The sequence below is a fragment of the Dasypus novemcinctus genome, chromosome 27, assembly GCF_030445035.2.
Source record: "Dasypus novemcinctus isolate mDasNov1 chromosome 27, mDasNov1.1.hap2, whole genome shotgun sequence".
In the NCBI taxonomy this organism is placed as follows: Eukaryota; Metazoa; Chordata; class Mammalia; order Cingulata; family Dasypodidae; genus Dasypus; species Dasypus novemcinctus.
This window is the reverse complement of record NC_080699.1, coordinates 30,177,385-30,184,557: the sequence shown is the minus strand read 5'-3', so window position 1 is coordinate 30,184,557 and position 7,173 is coordinate 30,177,385.

Here is a 7,173-nt window from a genome sequence, read left to right as displayed (position 1 = left end):
TAAATATCATTAAGATGTCAGTTCTATTCAAAGTGATATACAGATTTAATGCAATCCTGGTAAAAAATCCACCAGCATTAAAGAAAAAATTGAAAACACAATCATTAAATTTATTTGGAAGAGTAAAGTGTCCTAAATAGCCAGAAACATCACAAAAAGGAAAAGTGAACCTTCATCTCCAGACTTTAAATCATAATACCTACCTATAGTGGTAAAAACATGCATGGTATTGGCCTAAAGACAGACACAATAGACCAATGGAACCAAACTGATGGTTCAGAAACAGACCCTCACAGGTATGGTCAAGTGATTTTTGACTAGCCTGTCAAATTCACACAGCTCAGGCAGAATAATCCATTTAACAAATTGTGCTGAAAGAATTGGATAACCATAACTGAAAGAAGGAAAGAAGACCTCTATCTCAAACCTTATCCAAAAATTAATTCAAAATGGATCAAAAAACTAAAAATAAAACAAGAACCATAAAATTTCTAGAAGAAATTATTGGAAAATATCTTCAAGACCTGGTGTTAGGAACTGGATTCTTAAAGGAGATAAGAGGAGGACGGAGAAGGACTACTGATGTTTACTGTATGTAGAAGTTTTAATTAGCTTTACTGTAAAAGTGTGGAAATGTATAGAGTGGATGATAACACAGAGTGAGTAAAAGCTAGTTTATAAATGGGGATGTTGTGTAAATGCCAATTGACAGAATGCTAGAGAATAATCTAGGAACTGAATAGCACAGTAAACCAAGAGATGGACGAGAATTATGGTTGATGATACAAATGCAAAAGTGTCCTTTGTTAGCTAGAACAAATGTATATCACTCCTGCAGGGTGTTGTGAATGTGGAGAAGTATAGGAAAAATACAACTGGAGGGATCTATGGACTGTGGTTAGTAGTAATAATATAATATTCTTGCATCTATGTGAAAGATGCACTGTGTTGGTTTTGAGGCAGTATGGAAAATGTGAGCCAAATTTACAGTATGGACATGGTAAAGATCAGATGATATTATCATATGTGTAACAAATGACACAACCACATTGAGTTGTGTTGATGGAGGGGTATTGTTTGGGAATTTGCATATGTGCATGATTGTTTTATAAGTTTAAAACTTCTGTCATAAAAAATATATTTAAAAAATAATACTAGGGTGGATGAAGGAAAACACACCAAATGTAAGATAAGACTATATTAGTAGTAAGATTTTGACAATATTCTTTCATAATTTTTAACAAACATATCATGACAATTCAAGGTGTTGGTGGAGGATTGATGTATGGAACCCCTGTATGGTATTATACAGGTTTGCTTTGTAAGTTCACAACTTTTACTATACACTTAATTGTTTATGTATGTTCATATATAATGATATAAACAAATATTAATAGAATTGGTAGGGGGAAAATAATTTGTTAAGGAGTAAGATTTTGACAATTCTCTTTAATGAGAAGTTAAAAAGGTTAAACAACAAAAAGAGTGATTGCTCAGGGTAAAACCATGGGTTTCTGGCACTTGTTTCTGGAGCCGTGGGAAGGGTAAGCCCCTCCCTCATGGAAGATGGTAATGGCGTTCCCCGAAGCCACCAGTCCCACAGCCAGAAGAGACAAATTTTGAGAGTGGGAGGGCTCTGGTAAAGAGGGGAGGTTTCCCCCGAGTGGGGGTTCGGTTGTATGGTACCACATTTTTTAGCTTTGAGGAGCATAGCAGCTGCTTTCAAGAGAAACCAGGAAGTGGGGAGAGGAGAATCTGCTGGGGCAGCCTGATTTGCCTGGCCACCCTGGGATACAGAAAATTGACCTGGAAGAAGGTGAAGTCAGTCAATTAACTAGTCCCATGCAAGACCCCTAAGGGAGAGAGACAGTGGGAAGTGCTTGGTGGGCTTCCAAAAGCATATTTAGAGTTCCCAGCAGGGTTTGGTGCTCTCTCTCAAACAGACTGAGAGTCATTGTTTTCTGTGGTGAGTTGGTTCACCAAGATCCCATTTGAATTTTGGAGGTGAGCTCTGACACAGGCTTTCTGATGCCTGGGAAAGAGTGAGGTGAGAAAGGGAGAAAAGGGAAAGGACAGATTTCTCATCAGTTTGTTCAATTGCAAAGAGCCAGTCTTGCTCAAGGAGTGGGGTTCTTTTTGAGGAGCAGGTCAACTCAGAAGGAGGGCTTGGCTAAGTGGAGGAGTTTCAGCCTTGAATGAGTGGGGTCTCTGGTTCAGTTCCGAGCTCCTCTTAGAGTGGTGACCCATTGTGATGTTAAACATCTAGCTGATACTTTGAGACAGGGAAAACATAGACATTATCCTTGTGTAGCTTCCCTTAGGTTTCTTATTTTTCTTTTCTCAGTGTGTACAGATTTGGGCTACCAAAGCTATCTCTTTTCCTTCCTACATCTTTCTTCCTTCCACATTCTATTGTTGCTTTTACATTCTACCTTTCTTTGTTTAGCCCCCAATTTTTCTGGCTTTTTATTTCTGACATTTCCATTCTATTTTCTATCTTTTATTAATTCTTTATGCTATTATGCTTTCTTTTTTCTTTCCCTCTCTCCTGAGCACACTGGCCTTTCAAAGCAAAGTTTATTCTTCTCCATATCCAGTTTTGATTTCATGTAGGTAATCCACTTTTTTATTCCTGTAACTCTACACTGCTTACATGAGTTTAATATTCATTCTCCTAGATCTTATATGGTTGTTCTGCTAACATTTACTATCAATACTACTATTATACTTTTTCTTTTCTTACCTATATTGCTTTTGCTGGCCCTAATCTTTTTCCTTCAGGGGAACTTAGACAACAACAAGGAAATACACTAATAAGAACAATGTGTCAAAGAGAAAACTTAAAACACACACAAAAACAGCACTCTAAATAAAACTTGAGACTAAAAGGAAAAGCTAATTAACTGAACAAACCCATCAAGATAAAATGAGGACCAGACAGCAACAAAAAATTACAAATCATAACAATAATCAGGAAGACATGGCCCAGTCCAATGAACAAACTGAAAACCAAGAAGAGGAGCAGAACAATGAAAGAACTGTTCAAAGTTCTCCAAACAAATATCAACTTAATGAAGTGAAGGCAGAGATGAAGTATATTAAGAAAACACTTGGATAACATACTGAAGAAATTGTAAACATAAACAAAAAAATAAGAGATATGATGGTGATGAGTGGTAATATTCAAGAAATCAAAAGGACTCTCTCAGCAAATAACAGCAGATTTGAAGAAGAAGAGGAAAGAACTAGTGATGTGGATGATAGTACATTCGAAATCCAATAGATTGTTTAATTGATAGATAAAAAGATAGAAAAAATCCATCAGGGACTTAGGGATTTTTATGGCAACATAAAATTCACAAACATGCATCATAGGCATCCCAGAAGGAGAAGACAAGGGAAAGGGGGGATAGAAGGGGTGTTGGGGAAATAATGGCTGAAAACTTCCCAAACCTACTGAGGGAGATGGAGGTACATATCCAGGAAGTGCAGGGCACCAAAACAGTATAAATACCTACAGTATAAATGCCAAGACAGACACTTGTCAAATTACCCAATGCTCAAGACAGAGAGAAAATACTGAAGGCAGCAAGAGAAAAGAAGACCATCACATAAAAGGGAAACTCAGTAAGACTAAGAGCTGATTTCTCATCTGAAAACAAGGAGGCAAGAAAGCAGGGGTATGGCATAGTCAAGGTACTAAAAGAATAAAATGACCAGACAAGAATACTCTATCCAGCAAAGCTGGCATTCAAAAATAACAGAGAGTTCAAAATATTCACAGATAAAAAGGAACTAAGAGAGTATGCCAATTATAAACCTGCCCTTTAAGGAATACCAAAGGGAGTTCTGCAGGAGGAAAGAAAGAAAAAACAGGAGATACAGAGTTGGAAGACAGTGTAAGAAAAACCAAAATGACAAAAAGAGAAATAAAAACAAAATATGACATACACAAATTCAAAGAAAATATGATGAATGTAAGTAATTCCTTGAGAGTAAAAACATTGAATGCTAATGGATTAAACTTCCTTATTAAGAGATACACATTAGCAGAATGGATAAGGAAATATGTCCCATCTATATGTTGTCTACCAAAAACCCACCTTAGACCCAGGGATTCAAGGAGGTTGAAAGAGTAGGGCTAGAAAACAATCTTACAAGCATACAATGAAAAAAAAAAGGGCAGGAGTAGCTACACTAATATCGGGCAAAATAGACTTTAAATGCAAAACTATTTTGAGAGACAAAGATGGACACTACATATTAGCAAAAGGGGCAATCTTCAAGAAGGAAGAACAATCACAAATATTTATGCACCTAATCAGAGCACCTCAAAACATGAGGCAAACACTGGAGAAACTAGGTAGAGGGTAGATGCCTCTACAATTATAGTGGAGGACTTTAATACACCATTATCTCCATTAGACAGAATATTTCAATGGAGAAGCAATAAAGAAACAAAGACTTTGAATAATATATTAGAGGATCTGGACCTAATAGACATATACAGAACACTACACCCAAATACAGCAGGATACACATTCCTCTCAAACACACATGAATCTCCAAGATAGACCACATGCTAGGCCACAGAGAAAGTCTCAATAAATTCAGGAATATTGAAATCATACAAAATAATTTCGCTGACCACAGTGGAATGAAGTTGGAAATCTGCAAGGGCCAGAGAACAAGATTAGTCACAAAGATATGGAAGTTAAGCAATGCACTATTAGAAAAACAGTGGGTCAAGGAGAAAATCTCAAAAGAAGTTAGTAACAAACTTGAAACTAATTAAAATAACACAACATATCAAAACTTATGGGATGGAGCAAAAGCTGTACTTAGAGGGAAATTCATAGCCATCAATTCATATATCAAAAAAGGAGAAAGGTAAAGTTGAAGACCAACTTCACACTTTGAGGAATAAGTAAAAAAGCAACAAACTAACTCCGAAGGAAGAAGAAGTAAATAAATAAATAAAGATCAGAGCAGAATTAAATGAAATAGAGAATTAGAAAGAACTAGAAAAAATAAGCAAAACAAAGAATTGGTTCTTTGAGAAGATCAATAAAATTGACAAACCCTTAGCTAGACTAACAAAGAAAAAAGAGAGAGAAGATGCAAATACACAAATTAAGAAACCAGGAAGGGGTTATCACCACTGACCCCACAGAAATAAAGACTATCATAAGAGGATATGTTGAAAAACTATATGCCATCAAGAAGGACAATTTAGAAGAAATGGGCAAATTCCTAGAAACGCATAAGCAGCCTGCTTTGAGGAAAGAAGAAATTGATGATCTCAACAAACCAGTCACAGGTAGAGATAAAAACAGTCATTAAAAACCTCCCAACTAAGAAGAGCCCTGGGCCAGATGGATTCACTAACACTAATCTTGCTTAAATTCTTCCAAAAAATCAAAATAAAAGGAATATTGCCTAGCCCTTTCTATGATGCCAACATTACCCTAATACCAAAGCCAAACAAAGACAACACAAGAAAGGAAAATTACATATCAATCTCTCCAATGAAACTAGATGCTAAAATCCTCAACAAAATACATGCTAATCATGTTCAACAATACATCAAATGAATTACACAACCATGACCAAGTGGGTTTCATACCTGGTATGCAAGCATGGATCAACATAAGAAAATCAATCAATGTAATATACCACATAAACAGATAAAAAAAAAAGTCACATAATCATATCAATAGGTGCAGTAAAAGCATTTGACAAAATACAGCACCTTTTCCTGATAAAAGCACTGCAAAAAAATAGGAATAGAAGGAAACTTTCTGAACATGATCAAAGGTATATATGAAAAATCACAGCTAACATCATTTACAATGGTGAAATCCTAAAATCCTCCCTCTAAAATCAGGAATGAGATAAGGATGCCCACTATCACTGCTTTTACTTAACACTGTGTTAGAAGTACTTGCAGGAGCACTGAGGCAAGAAAGAGATATAAAAGGCATCCAAATTGGAAAGGAAGAAGTCAAAATTTCTATTTGCAGATGACATGATCCTATACATAGAAAGCCCTGAAAAACTACAGCAAACCTTCTAGAACTAATAAATAAGTTCAGTAAAATCATAGGTTATAAGATCAATGTGCAAAAATCAGTAGCAGTTTTGTACACCAATTATGAGCAATCCAAGAAGGAAATCAAGAAAAAAATACCACATACAATAGTAAATTAAAAAATCAAATGCCTAGGAATAAATTTAAAGTTGTAAAGACTACACACAGAAAACTAAACAATACTGTTAAAAGAAGACAAAGAAGACAAATAATTGGAAGAATATTCCCCATTCATTGATTGGAAGACTAAATATCATTAAGATGTCTATCATACCCAAACTGATCTACAGTTTTAATGCAATCCCAATAAAAATCAACACTGCATTTTTAATAGACTGGAAAAACTATGAAATTTATTTGGCAGGGAAAGTGGCCCCAAATAGCCAAAGACATATTGAAAAAGAAAACATGAAATCAGAGTAATTATACACTACCTGATGAAAACATACCCCAGAGCTATAGTGGTCGAAATGGCATGGTATTGGCACAAGGATAGACACACTGACCAATGGAACTGAATTCAGACTTTGGATGTAGATTGTTTCATATACAGTCAACTCATATTTGACAAGACCACTAGGCCCACTCAACTGGGAGACAATGGCCTCTTCAACAAATGGTGCATGGAGAATTACCATCTCAAACCTTATACAAAAATCAACTCAAGATGGATCAAAGATCTAAATATAAGAGCCAAGACCATAAAGACCTTGGAAGAATATGTAGGGAAGCATCTTCAGGACCAACTCAAAATTAAAGCCTTATGCACCTCAAAGAAGTTTATCAAGAAAGTAAAAAGACAACCTATCCAATGGGAGAAAGTATTTGGTAATCATATATCTGATACGAACCTAACATTCAACATACATAAAGAAATCCTATACCTCAAAAATAAAAAGACAACCCACTCAAAAATGGGCAAGAGATTTGAACAGATGCTGCTCCAAAGAAGAACTACAAATGGCTAAAAAGCACATGAAATGATGCTCAACATCACTCGCTATTAGGGAAATACAAATCAAAACTACAATGAGATACCTTCTTACATCCATTAGACTGGTGGCAATTAAAAAAACAGAGGA